Consider the following 17,483-nt stretch of genomic DNA (forward strand, 5'->3'; position numbering starts at 1 on the left):
TGCTCTCACAAACAAATGGATCTGTTCCAAGATCAGTTTGAGCTACATCCATTCAGTACCTATCCTTTTTTTAAAAAAATTTGGGGATTGAATGCAGAAATCCTTTACCACTGAGCTATATCCCAGCTATATCCCACAACAATTGAACTCAGGGGCACTCCACCACTGAGCCACATCCCAGCCCTCTTTTGTATTGTATTTAGAGACAGGATCCCACTTAATTATTTAGCACCCGGCTTTTGCTGAGGCTGGCTTTGAACTCGAGATCCTCCTGCCTCAGCTTTCTGAGCCACTGGGATTACAGGTGTGAGTCACCCTGGCTGGCCCCAGTTCTTTTTTACATTTTTATTTTGAGACAGGGTTTCATTAAATTGCTGAAGGTGTCACTAAGTTGCCCAACCTGGCCTTGAACCTGCCATCCTTCTGCCTTGGCCTCAGGATTCACTGGGATTGTAGGTGGGTACCTCTGCCGCGGGGGCCATTATTGAGTTAATTTCTCCATAGAAAAGTGACCTGCACTTCCTTTTCTGTCTGTGTGACTTGGCACAGGTTATTTTTCCTCACATATAGCAAACTCCTGAAAAAAAACCAGAACAGGCTGATGATGAAGACTCTGCTGTCTTTACTGAGTTTGTCTAGTAGGATTTGGGTACATGAGTTTAGGGTCAAATTGGAAAAATAAACCCAGCTTAAACTGAAATCTAGATCTCAATATTGGAATAAGAGTTCCAGATTTGCTAGAGCCTGGGAATGAGATCCCCGGGGCCATTTATCTGGACCGCACTTTGGGTTGGGTATCTTAGTGTGTGTGTGTGTGTGTGTGTGTGTGTGTGTGTGTGTGTGTGGTGAGGGGTGGGGCTTGATCTAAATGACTGCTGCTTCCATCTCACAGGACCCTGCGAGAACCTGCCATGGATCTTGCTTGGGAAATTGGAGCTGGAAGAGGAGCAGAGTCCAGGCAGTTGAAGGGTATGTGGAAAGGAGAGTTGTCTCCAACCACCAGCTGTTGAGAGCAACACTGTCTCCCTCTCCCGAGCTGTTAAGTGCAAGAGGGGAGCAGCCTGTACTGTGTGGGCCATCTTGGCCTCCATGGGAGGAACATCTCCACCTCTGTGATTTCCTCAGAAGTCGAGGCCTGTGAGGGTGATGAGCTGCTCTCCTAAGCCCAACTCAGAACTTTATGCAAGTAAACATATTTAAATTCATCTCTTCTTATTCAGAGTAGGGAAAGGTCATGTTATCTATTATGAGCTGGAGAGGAAGAAAAATTCAGTATGCTGTTTCCTTGCCACGTATGGAGGCTTGGATTGGTTTCCATCATTCTAGAAATTATGACAAGTCATCCATAAAGATGAGGCACAATCCCCACACAACCATTCTGGTAGCTAAAAAGGAACATTCTTTAGTATCCATTCATGGAGTTGTGCTAGCATCTCATTTAATACCCATTCATGAAGGCGTGGTAGCATCTCATTTAATTCATACATAACCATTGGAGAATAAGCAAGCTTAAATTGGCTATGTGGAGACCTAGACCCTCTCCCAGCTCCCTTAAACTGAGATTCAGGTATCTAGGGCTCTTTAGGCTATATTCACATTCTTTGGGCTATTTTGTATACTTTTTTTCTTTTAAGGTGGACACAACGTCTTTATTTTACTTTATGTGATGCTGACGATCGAACCCAGTGCCTCACACATGCTAGGCGAGCACTCTACCACTGAGCCCCAGTCCCAGCCCTATTTTATATACTTCTAAGGAGTACTCAGCAAATTATCCAGGCCCTAAGCAACTCAGTAAGACACTGCCTCAAAAATTAAAAAAAATATATATATATATAAAAGGGGCTGGGGATATAGCTCAGTGGTTAAGAGCCCTGACTAACTCTGTTTAATCTACATTTAAAGCTTCCTCAGCTTAAAGCCACGTTCTTACAAAAAAAGTTTTGATTTAATTCAATCCTATTCAATTCAAATTAATTCAATTAAGGAAATGTTTGTTGAGCAACTAGTTGGTGCGATGCTAAACCTGTAGCAAATATAAAAATGAATTGGATCAGATTCTGACCCCTTCAACGCTAAATGGCTGCTCAGAAATTGCTACTTAAAACTCTATAAACCAGAGGATTAAGATAGTATTGGAAATTGTACAGAGGTCTCTCTTCCTCTGACTAGAGTTGGCCAATTCTTTGCTATTATATATCTATATATATTATTTTCATCTTCTTCCCTTTCCTTTCTAACCACCACATTCATTTATTCCATAAATATTAATTAAAGGCTTATTTATGCCTGGCAGAGAGGCAGGGTGGGGAGAGAAGCTAATTGCTCTCATTTGTGTGTGCGGCATAGCCTAATAATACAGAGAACCCAAGCTACAGAGCCAGATGGTAGGTGTGTGAACGAGAACAGGTCATCCACCTCTGTCAGCTCCCGTTTCTCATCTGCACGTGGAAATAATAATAAATGCCCCTCACACGGCGGTGAGCACTAAAGGATCTAATGTGTAGAAGGAAAGTTTCAGCACAAAGTAGATGCCCAATTTCTTCCTTTTAAAAACATCATCACCATTATTATCTACTTTAGAGTACAAATTCCTAAAAGTCAGAGACATTTGCTTTTTTAATTTTAATTTTTGGTACCAGGGATTAAACCTCAGGGGGCTTAAACACTGCGCCACATCCCTAGTCCTTCTTACGTTTTCTTTTGGAACAGGGCCTCGCTGAGTTGCTGCCCAGCTTTGAACCTGCAAATCACCTGCCTCTGCCTCCTGAACTGCTGGGATTATAGACATGAGCCACCACACCTGGTGGACATGTGCTTTTTATGGATGATAAAGAGCCTCCAGCACTTGATAGCAAGGGATGTGTGTCAGTAATGAATTGATACTAACAAATAAAATACTAATAAAAATACCTGAGTGTTTATGATCTCCTCTGCCTCATACCTGCTTGTAAGGAAGCCGGGATCAGGTGAGATTTATAGCATCCTTTAGCACTGAATCTGGGTCAGATAAAGAGGGACAACAAAAGCTCACGTGTGAGACGGTGCAAGAAGATTCAGAGGAGACATGGGTTGTGAGAGCCATAACCCAACCAGTGAATGAACCCCTGATGGGATTAACTGGGTGGTGGCTGGAGGCAGGTGGGTGTGGCTGGAGGAGGGGGCATTGGGGGCGTAGCTTTGGGGTCTCTATTTGTCTCTGGAGAGTGGAGTCTCTCTCTGCTTCCTGATCCCCATGTGAGCTGCTTCCCTCCACCACACTCTTCCTCCATGATGTCCTGCCTCCCCTGGAGCCCTGAGGGATGGAGCCCGCTGTCTGTGGACGGAGACCTCTGAATCTGTGAACCCCTGAATGAACTTCTCCTCCTCTAAAATCATTCTTTTGGGGTCTCTTAGTCACAGCAAGCAGAGAAGCTGACTCCAACAGCGGATCTACATGATGGAGAACAGAGATGGAGCCAGCGAGGAGACAGACTGGGACGGTGTCTGCAGACCTGCTCTGGAGAACATGGAACCGTGTGGGACATCTTGGGGAGGGAGAAGACAAAGTCTTGTGGATAGTACCTTCATGTCTGAGAAAGAGACAGAGATGAAGATAATGGAGAGAAAGCCCCAGGCACCCCAGCAGTCACAATGGTCGCTGGGCTCAGAAGGGCACTGCTGCTGGTTTGAAGCTCTGATGTTCTTCTCTGGATGTTGTTAATACATTTTGGACAAAGGGAGCCCACATTTTCATTTTGTCCTTGGCACCACAAGTTATGTAGCTGCACCTCCTTAGGAAAAGCTCTGAGTTACTTTTGTTATATGAAATGAAGAAATCCTCAATCTAGTGTTTTCTTGAGGTGTCAACAGCTCTAAATTATAAGAGAGATTATTCAACTGCAGATCCTCGGACTAAAACCCAGATCACATAGGTGAAGTGTGAACCTACCTTCCATTCTGGCTGCAGGGGTCCTTGGGTACCTCCTACCCAATTCTCTAGCAGTTGGTCAGGACCACCAGTGTACACCCACCCCCTCAGCCTCTGCTGAAGCTGGGACAACATCATGACCATGGTGACAGGAAAGGCTTGAAGTGTTGCTCAGGGCTGAGAGGAAGCCAGCAGTAGTTTTCCAAGAGTTTGTAGGACATGGAAATTTCTCCCTGAAGAATTTCAGAACTACTGGGCACAGTGGCACATGCCTGTAATCCCAGTAGCTTGGGAGGCTGAGGCAGGAGGATTGCAAGTTCAAAGCCAGCCTCAGCAACTTAGTGAGGCCTAAGAAACTCAGCAAGATCCTATCTCTAAATAAAATTTAAAAAGGGCTGGGGATGTGGCTCCGTGGTTAAGTGTCCCTGGGTTCCATCCCTGGTACAAAAAAAAAAAAAAAAGAAGTCCAGACCTGGGAAGAGGCACCCTTCTGTTTGTGGGTGAATTTTCTGCAGAGTCACTTTCCTTTCCTGCCACATACATTGCACAGAAAGGCACCACGTGGGGACAGCTCAAATTGCCATGAACTCAGCCCATTCTCCAACATTTCCAGGGTCATTTTGATCTTGTTGGACTCAGCAGGCTTCCTTCCAGCAGTCCTAAAAAGGCTGACAGAAACAATAAAATGCACAATTTTGGAACTCTTTATCAGAGTTATACTTTGGGGGCCAACTCACCCATAAATACTGATTTCTGGTCCTCCTCACCATTTACCAATCCACCACTTTCCGATATGATTGTCCCCCCCATCTCTGACCACCACAGGGCTCGCCTTGCTAGCGCTGTTTAGCAAGCGATTTGTGGTCCCTCCTGTGTCTGCGCTTATATTACAAAGAGCCACACATGATGTCCATCTCCGAACATGCATCAGTCTCTAATTTAGTGCCTATGTATCTGTGATAGCCGGATTGAACTCAAGCTGGGAAAAATTGCCTTCACCTCCCTACATTTTTAGGGAGTCTGTGATCGGTTAGAGGATTCCCCTATCCATCAACAGTCAGAAATGATTACCTCTCGCCTTCCTCCTGCCTTCGTCGGTAAGGGGCAGCAAATAGCCATCCCAGGAGACACATTCAAATCGGGGTGTCGGGGTCTGTGAATAGAACTCTAAAAACAGTACAGTCTAAAGGAAACACAAATACATATATTATAGGCCACGCCACACCCTGGAAAGGATTTAGACTTTTTAAGAGTATTAACATTTCTTTTATAGCAGATTGTTCTGCTCACAGAAATTACAATTACTGTCATTTTTGATACTGACAATGCAAATTACATACATTTTCTTCAGACATGCTATTTTAACTAAGTAGTGGAATAAAGTGGCAAGCCGTTCTTACAAAGAGTGGGTCGCCTTAACTTTCTAGATCTGACTTTATGAGGAGTTCCTTGGTGACTCGTTGAAATGCCCCAACTCGAGAACTGAGCCACCTCACTGAGCCTGAAATGCCATCAGACTCCTAATAAAGAGATCCATTTGGCAGTTCATAGAACTGGGAGTGCATAACAATATATAAAACAGTTAAAAATCCATACTCCAGACAGGCACAGTGGCTCATGCCTGTAATCTCAGTGGCTCAGGAGGCTGAGGCAGGAGGATCGCAAGTTCAAAGCCAGCCTCAGTGCTTAGTGAGGCCCTAACCATTTTAGCAAGACCCTGTTTCAAAGTAAAAACATAAAAAAGGCTGGGGGTGAGGCTCAGTGGTTAAATGCCCCTGGGTTTAATCCCTGATACCAAACATAAAAATATTTTTAAAAAATCTATATTCCAAGTATTATAGTGAGGCTGACAGATGTTACATGAAAGATGTGAGGGTGGGTGGGGACAATGAGAAATCCATGCAGGCCAGATGCCTTTCACTAAGATGTTAATGTGAGCCAACCTTTTGATGTTTGGGACAAAGTTCACTTCTCAAGATTTTAATGGGAATCATGTTAAAATGAAATAAAAAAGAGCTCTATGATTCTCCAAGCTGGGCAAAATCAAGAGAGATCTCTAATTGTAGGAATTCCTGGTGCTTTTAACTTGCTAACCTGTGAATACCCTGAAAGTGCATGCTCCACTCATTTAAGTAAAAGAAGCATATGTAAATGGGTACATTCAGTAGGAACAGAAGAGATAGTGACCCCAGCTCTATCTCCTTTCTTTACTCGTCTTGGTCCCAGGGCAAGATGCTCTGTGGATGCCCAAACTTGTTGAACCTTAGGAAATATTTCCGAGGATCATTTCAAGTGATGAAAGTTTTGGGACCTACTTTGGGCAAGTCCCATGTTGGGTCTGGGGGTATGTTTGTAGAGAGAAAGGGATGATGAGAGGTGGGACCCATAGCGTTGTGGTGGCTGTAGAAGGGCTCACGGGTCCAGGGCCCTATGTCTGTCTGGACTGGTGTTTGGGGGAATCCCAGTTATTTTCTTCTTTCCTCTTGGGGCTTCTTTATGAAGTTCAGAGAACAGTCCACTGTGGGTGGGCAGGAAGATGCATGGATACAACTCCAAAATATCAGGTTAATTTTCTTGAGTGTAGGATCTCTGGGAAGTTCCATTTTCCTCTGGGAAGTAAGGATCAGAGAACAAATGACCAGCGTGTTTTTACAGGGTGAAGAGAAAGTACAATTAAGAACCACAGTGTGGGCTCTCTAGCGCCCATAAACTTCAACATGCTGGGGGTTGAATGGGGAGATAAGCTTCCCAGGACCTGAGAATGCCTGACTCCTATCTTGCCAATCAACCTTCTGCAGCCCTCCCTCCTCAGATCCTGGAGAACCTTCCATGCTTCAGGAATAAAGATATCCACAAAGCTACCACTTTATTTGCAGCTGGTATAATGTTGATACCTGGTTAAAAACCTGAGACCTCTGTGGAGCCTACTGCTTCCATTATCTTTCACAGACCCAAAGCCCAGCATCTTTCACTGTCCAGCTGCTCAGAAGAAGCAAGATGAGGAGCTGGAGTGCAAGCCCTGGCTCACTGTACGTACCAGCCACCAGCGTGGAGAATGATGGAGACGTCAGAACACCAAGAAGGAGAACTGGCTGGTAAGCATCCAGACAGTAAGAAATAGGGCTATGACAAGCCTGGTGCAGTGGTGCACACCTATGATCCCAGCAGCTCAGGAGGCTGAGGCAGGAGGATCCCAAGTTCAAGGCCAGCCTCAGCAACTTAGTGAGGCCCTAAGAAACTCAGTGAGACCCTGTCTCTAAATAAAATATAAAAAGACTGGGGATGTGGCTCAATGGTTAAGCACCCTGGGTTCAATCCCTAGTACCAAAAGAGAAAAAGAAAAAAAATAGATTATGACAGCAAGTTCCACTCCATCTGATATAACAACCAAGAGGCAGATGGAAAAATGAGAGTGTGTGCTGGGGACAGTTTGCTTGATCAGAGGGCATGCTGGATCCACCCCTGCTTACCCTCTCCCCACCAGCATCTGAAGGTCTGGTAAGGGCCAGACCACATCCCTTCAGTAATCATCACATTGACTACTGGGTCACATCCAGCTGGAAGGAGGGATGTTGGATCATTAAAGCATCCCACCCTGGTATCAAGACTGGGTAAAGAAAGGAGATGGGGTTGGGGTCACTATCTCTCTTGTGCCTGTGGAATGAATCCATCTACCCATACCCCATTTTTTCTGGTGGAGGGCAGCTACCAGGGATTAAACTCAGGGACGCTTGCCCACTGAGCCACATCCCCAGTCTTATTTTGTATTTTATTTAGAGACAGGATCTCACTGAGTTTCTTAGTGCCTCATTTTTGCTGAGGCTGGCTTTGAACTCACAATCCTCCTGCCTCAGCTTCCTGAGCTGCTGGGATTACAGGTGTGCACCACCCCACCTGGCTAACTATTCCTTTTTTACTTGAATATATTGAGCATGCAATTTGGTTGACCAGGAAATGAGTCAGACGGAGTGATGCGAATGAGTTATTTCCCTTTCTTGCTCTAGGTAACTCAAGTTTCATCTGGAGGAGCTGGATTTCTGCTTCCAAGTCGGGTTTGGCTCTGACGTTGGCCCAGGGACCATAGACCCAGGGACCATGTGACATTCTCAAAGGTCAGATGGTCTACTTCACGAACTCTCAGGTACACTGGCCATGACTCGGAGATACAGATCTTTTCCTATATTAAGAAATATATCCTTGCCTCCAGCTTCATGTTCTTGTACTGCTCTTTGTGGTGACAGAAAACAGCTGTACATGGTCTGTGGGTGAGTCTTTCTGTATGCTTGAAGATTCTTGATCTTATTTTCTCTCGGTTGAAAAAATCCAGTCTTCTTAACCTCTTTTTACAAGTCTTCTTGTTCTTCCTTTCCCCATATTTGTGAATGTTCCAAGATAAAAACTGGTTAATCCTTAACCTGTTAATCATTAAAATGTCCAGAGACATTTCTAAACACCCCAAATGGCACATCAGTCTCCAGATGTCCTTCCTAAGAATTCCAGAGACAGGGGGTGGCATGTGATCTGGGCAGGAATCAGTACTCTTCACCAGAATAAAGAAATCATTGGGATATTTTGAAGCTCTGCTTAAAGTCCTTTGTTTTTCAGAGACTGGCCCAACTTTTGAGAGGGGTGCCAGGCATGTCGGTTGGCTCGAGCATTATGGATGGAGGGATGCCGGGTCTGAATGAGGACACACAGAATCTCATATACAGAGTTTGGATGTGGAATTTACTGGCCAGGAGGTCAATCTCTGAGAATGGCTAGAAAAAGGACATGAAAAAAGGGAGGTGACAAATTGTGATATGGAGGGGCTGGGGCGGTGGCTCAGTGGTAGAGCACTTGCCTTGTACGGGTGAGGCACTGAGTTTGACTCTCAGCACCACATAAAATAAATGAATAAAGTAAAGGTAGAAAAACATTGCGATATGAAGATAGACACACAGAGAAAGGTGGTCTGCGGAGGAAGAAGATGCTCTCTGAGGATTCCAGAGCATGACATAGACTGGACCTTTGTAAAGGAAACTAAGGCCGAACGAGGTCATAAAGTCAGGGCCCTAATCTGATGGAACTGGCATTGTAATAAGAAGAAGGACACAGGAGCTCGCTCTCTCTCCACCACATGAGGACGCTGGGGAGATGGCTACCAACAAGGTAGGAAGAAGGTCCTCCCAAGTAACCAAGCCGGCAACACCTCCATCTCCGACTCCCGTCCTCCAGGACAGTGAGAACATAACTTTCTGTTGCTGGAGCCATCCGTTCTGTGACGGTTTATTACAGAAGCCTGAACATACCAGTAAACCCAGATATTATGGATAATCTCGTCACCAGCCACCCAAAGCGACTTCACCAAATACAGAACTAACAGCTCTACAGGGAAGGTGAGAAAATCACAGCCAACTCCCTCCATCTCTGTTGATCCACCCAGGCGCTCTGTTTTGCTCTCCTAAGAGGACCCTTGCCTTCTTGACTGTTAGGGACCGTTTTATTTATCTATTCATTCATTCATTCATTTATTCATTCATTCGTTTTATATTTCTTTATCTGGTACCAGGGATGGAACCCAGCAGCACTTAACCACTGAGACACATCCCCAGACTTTTTCATTTTTTAATTTTGAGACAGGGTCTTGCTAAGTTTCCTAGGGCCTCACTAAGTTGCTGAGCTGACTTTGAATTTTCGATCCTCCTGCCTCAGCCTCCCGAGTCACTGGAATTATAGGCATGTGCTACTGAACCTAGCTAGAGACCATTTTATGGACAATATTTAGCAGCAATTTTATTGCCCTCTAGATTTAGAATAAGTACTGAATGGCCTGGCATGAAAAAATTATTCAAATTCAATTTTTCTTTCTAATAGAAAACAACACCAACAAAACAAAGCTAATATTTTGTAATAGGTATATTCACCCAATAACCACTGAAGTCATTTTTTATGCTTTGGATGTGAGGTGTCCCCCAAAAGCTCATGTGTAAGGTGATGCAAGAAGTTTCAGAGAATAAATAATTGGGTTAAGAGAGCCTTAACCCACTCAGTGAATTAACCCCATGAAGGGATTAACTGGGTGGTGGCTGGAGGCAGGTGGGTGTGGCTGGAGAAGGGGGTATTGGGGGCGTGGCTTTGGGGTCTATTTGTCTCTGGAGAGTGGAGTCTCTCTCTGCTTCCTGATCACCATGTGAGCTGCTTCCCTCCACCACATTCTCCAGCATGATGTTCTGCCTCACCTGAGCTCCAAGGAATGGAGCTGGCCTTCTATGGAGGGAGACTTCGGAAACCTTGAGCCCCTGAGTCAATTTTTCCTCCTCTGTAATTGCTCTGGTCAGATCTTTTAGTCATAGCAGCAAAAATGCTGACTACATCATTGGTACTATCCTTGGCCTATTTTATATGTGAGGAAACAGAGGCCCTGAGAAAGTAAGTACCTTTAAGTGACCGAGCTAATAAATGGCAGAGCCAATACTTGAACCCAGGTGTGACTGTGGAGCCCATGATTTCAAACACATTGCTATACTTGAGTTGAAAGCAAAACTCAGTGTTTAAAAGCAAAACTCTCTGGTTGCTGCCTGAGGAGCAATGGGCCAATGCCCCTTTCTGCACCCAGGGAGCAGTGCAGTTAGAACTCTGTGGAAAAGAGCAGGCAGGGAGGCCAAAGGGCTCTGGTGGTTTTGAGGATGAGTCAGGGCTTGACTCGAACCCAGAGAATAGAGGAGATGGAGGATGTTGCCATCTCAACATCCACTTCCCCTTTGTAGAGATCTCGGATTTCATTTAGATGCTCCTCCTTTCACAGAGAAGCACCTGTGCTAGACAAGGCTGACTTCACCCCTCCCCAGCTTTAGGAAAGGAATTCTTTCTTCTCTAAAAATTTTAGCTGCTCTCTTTAGTTACACATGACAGTAGAATGTATTTTGACACATCACACATACATGGAGTCTAGCTTCCCATTCTTGTGGTTGTACATGATGTGGAGTTTCCCTGGTCATGTGTTCACATTTGAGCATAGGAAAGTGAGGTCCATTCATTCTACTGTCTTTCCCATTCCCATTCCCATCCCTACTCCCTTACCTTCATTCCCCTTTGTATAATCCAGTGACCTTTAGTCTTCCCTCCCCATTCCCTTATTGTCGGTGAGCATCCACATATCAGAGAGAACATTTGGCCTTTGGGATTGGCTTATTTCACTTAGCAGGATAGTCTCCAGTTCTATCCATTCACCTGCAAATGCCATCATTTCATTTTCCATTACAGCTGAGTAATATTCCATTGTGTATATGTACCAAGTTTCTTTATCCATTCATTGGTGGAAGGGCACCTAAGTTGGTTCCTTAGCTTAGCTATTGTGGCCTGAGATGCTATGAACATTGATATGGCCATGTCACTATAGTATGCTGATTTTAATTTCTTTGGGTATATGCCAAGGAGTGGGGTAACTGGGTCAAATGATGGTTCCACTAAAAGGGATTCTTTCTAATGCCTTTTTCTTTCTCCATGTTGAATTCGTCTTTAGGTTGAAAAGAGCAGGACTATTTTGTCTCTGTGCTTCATATCCACCATGGCCCCGTGCTAAGAGCCATAGCCAAGTAGGAATGAAGCATGGCATTTTTGGTTGAAAGGTGACGCCAGGAAGCCATTGAGTTGATAATGATTATGCTAAGATCTGCATTCAATTGGAGATTAGACCCCTGCTATCCGTGGCTCTCGCGGGACTCCCAGAGAGTTCCCATTGGTTGGGGAAGTGCTGTAGGAGGGAATTCCAGAGGAGGGATTTCCTGTTGGTGGGGTCTATCCCGGGAGAAGGCCGCGTGCGTGGCATTCGCGAGAGTTTTGGAAATAAAGTTTGTTCCTGCTTGAGTGGCTCCTGATTTTGTGCCCAGCCAGACTGCAGCAGCCTCGAGGCAGGTTAGCTGTTTGCTCTAAACTTTTACCCCTCCTGTCATTCCCAGGAAGGTATATATTTCCCCGTCTAGGGTGACACACCACATGGGTCTGATACTAAATTTACACATGTGACCCACTTTCTTCAGCCAGTCTTCTGGAGGATAAATCCATTCTCCTTGTCTGTGGTTGGGCCAATGAGATGGAAGGAGAGCCTTCCTGGTGGCTTGGGAGACAGCCTGGTCTTGGTGTTATGTGAGAAATTTCAGAAGACATTCTCTCTTTTGATCTTGAGGCTACTATGACTGGATGATGCCCTATGTTAGCTACGGCCACTGAAATGTTGCCCAGAAAAGCCCCACGAATTCTTAGCACTAGGAGCACTAGGTCAGCCTATCTAGGCCTTGTCTGTTGGGGCAACTCGGTTCTTCTGACATTGTCTGAGATCAAAACTGAGTCCGTGGGGGGTGGTCTGCTGATCTATCTTGCATTCTACACTGTCTCCCATCCCTTCTTAAGACCAGTCGACCATGCCTGTTCTTCTCAAGGGGATGGAAAAGGTACAAAGATACCAGTGGAAATACACAAACATAGCTCAGGCCTAGGCACCGTCACATCAGTTAACATTCCACAGTCCAAAGAAAGTCACAGGACTACACTTAGCTTCAAGCCCACCTGCTTGTCACCACAGGAGAGGACGACAAGACCAACCCGCAACAGAGAGCGAAAGAATCCACATCCCGGGGAGTGTTGGGGAAAGGTGGATATTCTGAGCAATAGTCTCATTGACCACAGGGCCTTGCACAGACGTGGGCTCCAAACCATGCCAACCCTCTTGCTTTCAACCTGAGACAGAAAAGGGTGTCCAAGGGAACCCCAGGAAAATAGATCTAGAGCAACTGAATCCAAGTGATTCCAAGTTCTGGATTTCCACTGGTGTTGGCCAACTTTTCACTTGCTGCTCTAACTATCCCTGTGAAGAACACATTTCTCAGAATACTTAAGAGAAAAGGCCCAGAAGTGGGAATAAACATATTTCATTAGGGGAAAAAATATGCAAAGAGCCTGGAAAGACTGGGTTTACTTCCAAGTGTTTTGTCCTTGGAAACCCAACCAAGCCTTCCCCCTCATCACCCGCTATCCCTGTCGCCGATCTATTTCTTCTTGATTTTGTATGATTCGATTCATTCCCAGGTCTGACCTTGCAGTTGGTATGGTAACAGCCTGATTGAACTGTATCTTTTATTATTCACCACAAGCTCTTGTCAAGTGAGTAAGAACCACATTTGCTTTCTGTCAAGCATTACCGGGCGTTGAGCCATTGAGGAGGAGGTGGGCACTGTACCCCTACAGGGGTCCATGCTTGAAAACCTGTTAAATTTCCACCATTTTCCTGTGCTCCCATTGATGGAAGCGGTTGCTGCCTTCCTGCCAGCTCTTGTTTCCTTGGCCAACCAGGTTCACTTCTATTGAACACCCCCGTCCTCTTACATTAATAATAATTCATACATTGCATGGGCAGTAGTTCCAAGAATTTGTAAAAACTCACTTAAGAAAAGTGCTGGGAAGGAGCAAAGGGATAGATCTCAGAATAGGAATCAGTCATTTTAAATAATACTTATAATGTGTTATTGATGCTCATAACTCAACTTGGTGCTTATAACTCCAGTTACTAAGAAATTCTTGACACCCGAAAGGTTAAAATACTGAGGATGAACCCTGGAGACCTGCTCTGTGCTGTGCACTCTGTGGAGCCCACCGTACACATTATTCATTTTGTCTTCGTCAAAACCCCAGGAAATAGCTATGATTGTCTCCATTTTTAGCGAGACCTTTTCTAAGGGGTGTTTAGGATTTGAATAAGTAATGCACTAGTCCATTTTATGAATGCAACACTGTACTCCCTGGTACAGAAGAGATATTTCACAGGCATTACTGAGTGCAGACTGGCCTGTGGAAACAGTAAAATATGGCCCTACCCTCTACTAATGGTATGACTTTGGTTAAATGGCTTACCCTATCTGTTTGACTCAGATTCCTGTCATAGTGCAGTTCTCATAATGAAATGAGGTAATGGACATAAGGCACTTAGCATAATGAGTGATGCCTGGTAAACTCTCAAATGGTGGCCGTTGTTATGTTTTTCATACCATGAATGTCTAGCACAGCGCTATCCAGTAGAACACTCTGTGCAAATGGAAGGGTTCTCTGTAGACACTATCCACTGCTCTAGCCTCTAACCCCATCAAGGACATAAAAATGTGACTGGTGCAATGGAAGATATTAGCCTTTAGATTAATTTTAATTAATTGCAGTTTAAATTTAAGTAAGCCCGTGTACCTAGTGGCTACCACACTGGACATCGAAGATCTAAGGTGTACCAGATGCAGTGTGTATAAAATAGGGCAAGACATGATTCCCATTTGTAGTTGAATGTAGATCAATGAGCAATTGATCTGTAGGCAGGGTGATTATTGTAGTGCAACTATGGATATGGTGCTATGGAAACTGAAAGCGGAAGGAACTAGTTCTGCCTGGCGATCAGGGATAGCTTTCTGGAGGTCATGACAGTTGAGCCAGGCCTTGAAGATGTAAGCAGAACTCCAGTGCATTCCGGCACGTTGATCGCCTTCTCGGGGCCAGGCACCGGGTTTCAAAAAGTCTACAATTAGTGGATTAGAGGTGAGGTGAAGAGCTCAGAGGAGACATCTATACTAGTAAGACCTGGTAGCTGATTGCATGAAAAAAGCCAAGAGGAAGAGTAAGTCCAAAATGGCACTGAGCTTTAGAATCTGGAGGAAAGGGTTATTTAAAAGTCATTCAGAAACCTCTCTTGCTGTTCTTTTGCTCTAGTCTCCATTTTACCAAAGATTCGGGTTTTTAAATACCCACTCCGTCTCCCTTCCTTGTTATCTTCCTGTGAACAAACTTGGTCCATAACCATCTCAATCCACAAAAATGTCTTATTTATGATCAGATTCACAACTTGCTGGTAATGGAGTTGATATTGAAGTCTGAACTTCAGAGCTCCAGGAGAGGGCATCAGGTAATGAAGTGGCCACACAGGGCTCTGAAATGTGTTCTGAGAGCTGCTCCTTATGACCCCGTCTGCTCCTCTGCACACCGCACCTACTGCACACCCTGGCTCAGCTGCCTCTTCTCTTGCGAAGACATCCTGCAAGATTCCTCTCTGGCAGGAAGAATCTAATCAGTCCTTCAAGTTCAAACGCATGCTGTTCATTGAATAAATGTATAGGGAGCCAGGCTCTCCTCTAGATACCAGCAATGCAAAGGTGGGAAGGAGTAGGGCTGGGCGCATTGTCCCCAAGCTCTTCTGCCCCTGGTACTCAGTTTGCTTGTGCTGACTGTGGGTTGATTCCTGAGGAAGGGACTATCCCCATATTTTTCATGATGTCATTATACCAAGAATGGGTATTCTACTGTATTATTGAGAACCTCACATCGCTTTGTCTGGGGAAAGACCTCACTAGCAGAATAGCACAACACTGGGTGACACAGAGTAGGCTCAGATTCACCTTTTGAACCTGACTCTGTGACTCATTAGGAGAGGTGACTGGCTTTGGTTTGTCCCCCAGAGGTTCACGTGCTGAAGGTTTGGTCTTAAGGGTGGTGGTCCTGAAGTGGTGGAACCTATCAGAGGTGGGACTAGGGGAAGGTTCTGTGAGCTCCACCCTCATGAATTGATTAATTGATTAATGCTGTCTTGTGAGAGTGACTTGTTGTGAAGGCACTCCATGCTGTGGCCCCTTCTGCATATGACCAGTTTCCTTTCTGTTCCTATGACAAGTTGTAATTCAGACAGGTGGTCCTCACCAGGATACCAGAATTCTGGATCTTTTAGCCACCAGAATCATGAGCCAAGCAAACTTTTTAAAATTATAAGTTCCCAGTCTCAGGTACTTTGTGATAGCAGCACAAAATGAACTAAGACACTACATCAAATTATTTAACCTTTATAGGCCTCAGTTTTCTCATCTGTCAAACAGAGGCTAGCTAATAATAGTAACTATTATTTGGACAATAAACACTCTTGCACTTGGCACATACTATGTTCTCAGCGCATATAGTAGTTACGTTATTTTAATGATTACACAGCTTTGAGGACACAGTATATAATTGAAAATAAAAGAGAGAGAGAGAGAGAGCTGCCTCCTTCCATTACTTCTTTTCTTCCTATCTCTGTCCCTCCTTTCCTTCCTTCTTCAGTTCTTTCTCACTCTTCCTTTCTTTCATTTTTTTTTCTTTTTCCCTTGTCTCTTTATCCCTATGCTTACCACCCCCCCATCCCGTTTTTATCAAAGCGAGGGAAATTCTTAGTTTAAAAAATATATTTCAATGCAAAAAATACCGAGCAGGCAGGTTCAGTTAATTAAATCTAGATGCTGTCTTCTTTCCTAAGATGGTAGGCCCTATTTTTTTCTTCTCACTGGTTTGCATAAGCATTTCTTGTGCAGTCAATTTACTCACAGCTTTCTATCAGCCAAATCCACTTTAGGACCATAAAAGCAGTGGAAAGAGAGCAAAACAGAAATATATTTTTCTCTCCCCAGAATCTCTGATTGGTTTTCTGGCAGTGGTTGGTATGCTAGCTCTCAGGAAAAAAAAAAGGAATCAGAAAGAATTTTTAAAAAAATATTTCCCTGAGTGCTTGCCAATTGCTGTGGTGTAAATATTCCCTCCATGGTTGACTTCAGCATCACAGAATGTGAACTGGGAGGGGAACCCAGAGTCAGTTCTCAAGGGAAGTGTGTCCCAACACCCCCTGCACATCACCCTGCTAGGGACATGCAGACCCACCAGGCACTCAGCCTTGTCCACCCCACCACCCCACATCCAGGGAGCTGGTTCCAGGCCTGAGCATCCCTCTTTCAGATTCTACCTCATCGGGTTTCTACCTCTATTCTCTGTCCCTCCATCTTTATCTGCCAAAATAATCTTCCTGAAATCCAGATCAGTACATGTTATTTACCTGTTGCATACTCCCAGGGGCTGACCTTTGTCGTCCCCAAGTCTTCCACCACCTCCTTCATCCTTTCATGGAGCTACTCTAGGATGGTCATCTTGACATAAGCCCCGTTATATCTCCAAGTCTGTGCCTGAGTCTAACCCACTGCCTGGAACACTGTCCCCAAAGCAAACATATACACATGCAGCTTTACCTGGAATTCCTACTCAAATCCAAGCCCTAGCTTAGAAGTTCCACACCCAGCAGTTTTTCTGACCCTTCTGACACTAGATAGCGTTATTTATTCCCTTATCTATCTGGATACCTTTCTCTCATAGTCTGGGGTAAGACATGACTGATTTTTTTTCATTATATCTCTAGAACCTAAGATGGCGAAAAGGCTATGAATTCAGGATGGATTGCTCATTCATTCATTCCTACACCTTCAACCAATATTTACAAAGTGCTCGTTTTATCCTGAGCCTCATGCTGGGAAGAATTGAGAGTGGACAGCAGGACCTCCTCTTCTCTGATGGAACTCATGGTGTACTAAGGGGTATGGACACTGGACAGGGAGACTACATTAAAAACAAACTACAAATAGGTTGTATGAAGGAGATGAAAAACAGGATGACCTGAGCGATGTTCCCACTAGTGGGTGGTTTTTAAGTTTTAAGAAACCTGGAGTATAACCTTTGAAGGGATGGAGCCTCACTCAGAGAACCGACCACCATG

The sequence above is a fragment of the Spermophilus citellus genome, assembly GCF_964194105.1.
Source record: "Spermophilus citellus genome assembly, chromosome: 3".
Classification (NCBI taxonomy): Eukaryota; Metazoa; Chordata; class Mammalia; order Rodentia; family Sciuridae; genus Spermophilus; species Spermophilus citellus.